This window comes from Orycteropus afer, unplaced genomic scaffold, assembly GCF_000298275.1.
Source record: "Orycteropus afer afer isolate SDZICR_OR568_19922 unplaced genomic scaffold, OryAfe1.0 scaffold00226, whole genome shotgun sequence".
Classification (NCBI taxonomy): domain Eukaryota; kingdom Metazoa; phylum Chordata; class Mammalia; order Tubulidentata; family Orycteropodidae; genus Orycteropus; species Orycteropus afer.
This window is the reverse complement of record NW_006921813.1, coordinates 4,129,252-4,132,158: the sequence shown is the minus strand read 5'-3', so window position 1 is coordinate 4,132,158 and position 2,907 is coordinate 4,129,252. Positions and strand designations below refer to the sequence as shown.

Genomic DNA, 2,907 nt, shown 5'->3' with positions numbered 1-2,907 from the left:
ACTCCAACAACATATTAAAAAATAATAATAATAATAATACTTCATGACCAAGAGGGATTCATACCAGGTATGCAAGGATGGTGCAACAGTAGAAAAATAACATGATCCATCACATAAGTAAAATGAAGGAAAAGAATCACATGATCATATCAATAGATGAGGAAAAGGCATTTGATAAAATCCAACACCCATTCCTGATAAAAACTCTACAAAAAATAGGAATAGAAGGGAAATTCCTCAACATAATAAAAGACATATATGCAAAGCCAACAGCCAACATTATTTGCAATGGAGAGAGATGGTAACTATTCCCCTTGCTAACAGGAGCCAGACAAGGATGCCCTCTATCTCCACTTCTATTCAGCATTGTATTGGAAGTCCTAGCCAGGGTGATAAGGCAAGAAAGGGAAATGTAAGGCATCCAAATTAGTAAGGAAGAAGTAAAACTATCCCTGTTTGCAGAGGATATGATTTTATACATAGAAATCCCAAGAGACTCATCATGAAAACTACTGGAATTCATTGAAAGATTTAGCTTAGTGGCAGGATACAAGATCATCAATATAAAAATCAGTGGGATTCTTTTACACCAGCAAAGAGGTCTCGAAAAAGGAAATAAGGAAATTGATACCATTTATGCTGGCTACCAGAAAGATAAGATAGTTGGTTATAAATCTTATGGGGAACACAAAAGACCTGTAAAAAGAACACTACAAAATACTACTTCAGTGCTGTAAGAATGTCCAAGTGCATAGGAGTGCTGACAAGGGACAAGGTTGTGGTGACTTCTTGGCCACAGCCAGCTCCCCTGAGGGAGCAAGTAGTTGGACTTGTGCGCTTGGGACCATGGTCACAGGGATTATCAAGTTCAATTGGCATAACATACTATACAAAAACACTGTTCTACATCTTACTTTGGTGAGTGGCATCTAGGGTCTTAAAAGCTTGCAGGTGGCCATCTAGATGGAACGATGGGTCTCTCCTTGTCCAGAGCAATGAAGAATGAAGAAAACCAAAGAGGCATGGAAACAATTAGTCCACGGGACTATAGACCATATGATCCTCAGCCTTATATGACCATGAGACCAGAAGAACTAGATAGTGCCCATCTACTACTGTCAACCACTTGGGGATTTGTGCAAGAGATCCTGAATGGAGTAGGAGAACAACGTGGAACAAAACTCAAAATCATAAAAAAGACCAGGTTTGCTGGTCTGATAGATCCTGGTGAGAGCGCTGAGACTAGCCCCTAGCTATCCTTCAGGTCTGGAATTGAACCCATTCCTATGGATTCTAACTAAATAATAGACAGGCATATGGAGTGAGCATTTACATCAGGTTGATACACTCTTTGGAGTGATCAATTATGGGAAAACAGAAGGGCAGTTCTTGTACAGGGAGACAGCTCTGGGCAGGAGTGCATGGGAGAGAAGGACACAGGAAAGAGGTAACTACGGGGAGGAAGTAGAAAGAGAACTGTTAACATTGTGGGGAATTGCAGTCAGTGTCATGAGACAAAATGTGTATGAACTGCTGCATAGAAAGTGAATTTGCTCTGTAAACTTTCACCCAAATCACAATAAAAAAAAAATTGGAAAAAAACACTACTTCAGGAAACTATAAGAGATCTACTTAAATGGAAGAACATATCATACTCATAGATAAGAAGATTGAACATTGTGAAAATGTCGGTACTACCCAAAGCAATCTGTACATGCAGTGCAATCCCGATCCAGATTCCATCAGCATCTTCAAAGAAGTAGAAAAACAAATCACTAATTTTATATCTGAATGCGCCCGATCTTGTCTGATCTCGGAAGCCAAGCAGGGTCAGGCCTGGTTAGTACTTGGATGGGAGACCACCTGGGAATACCGGGTGCTGTATAGGGAGCTCTGGTAGCATAGTGGCTAAGACACTTGCCTGCTAACCAGACGGCTGGCGGTTCAAACCCACCAGCCACTCCTCGGAAGGAAGGTTGGGCAATCCTACTTCCGTAGTGATACTGCCTCGGAAACCCAAGGAGGGGTCGCTATGAGTCGGGGCCGACTCAACGGCAAACAACAACAACAACAACAATTTTATATGGAAAGGAAGGAGGCCTCGGATAAGCAAAGTCTTATGAAGAACAACAGGGTAGGAGGTCTCCACACTCCCATATCTCCAAACTTACTCTACAGCCACAGTAGTCAGAACAGCCTGGTTTTGATACAATGACAGACACATAGACCAGCGGAACAGAATTGAGAACCCAGGAATAGACCCACTGACTTATCGTCAACTGATCTTTGACACAGGGCCAAAATCCATTAAATGGAGAAGAGATAGTCTTTTGAATAAGTGGTGCTGGCAAAACTGGATATCCATTTGCAGAAAAATGAAACAAGATCCATACCTCACACCATACACAAAAGCTAACTCTGGATAGATCAAAAACTTAAATGTGAAACCTCAAACTATAAAGTTCATAAAAAAAAAAAAATAGGGACAAACTTAGGGGCCCTAATTTATGGCATAAATAGACTATCAAGCATAACACAAAATGCACAAACAGCAGACAATAAATTAGATGATTGGTACCTTCTAAAAATGAAATTCTTATGTGCATTAAAAGACTTTTTCAAAAGAGTAAAAAGAGAACCTGCAGAATGGAAAAAAAGTATTTGCCAATGACAACTGACAAGGGACTTATCTCTGAAATTTATAGAAAACTGCAACACCTCAACATCAACAAAATAAACAATCTAGTTTAAAAATGGGCAGAAGACATGAACAGACATTTCACGAAAGATATTCAGTCAGCCAACAAACACATGAAGGAATGTTTGTAATCATTAGCCATTAGGGAGATTGCAAATCAAAACGAGATGCCATCTTACCCCAGTACTAATAGCATTTTGCTATTAGTA

At 40.0% G+C, this 2,907-nt stretch overlaps 1 pseudogene; it reads left to right on the top strand.

The window, feature by feature from the left end:
• Positions 1–1,768: 1,768 nt before the first annotated feature.
• On the top strand, positions 1,769–1,888 carry LOC122150765 (annotated as a pseudogene).
• Positions 1,889–2,907: the final 1,019 nt, after the last annotated feature.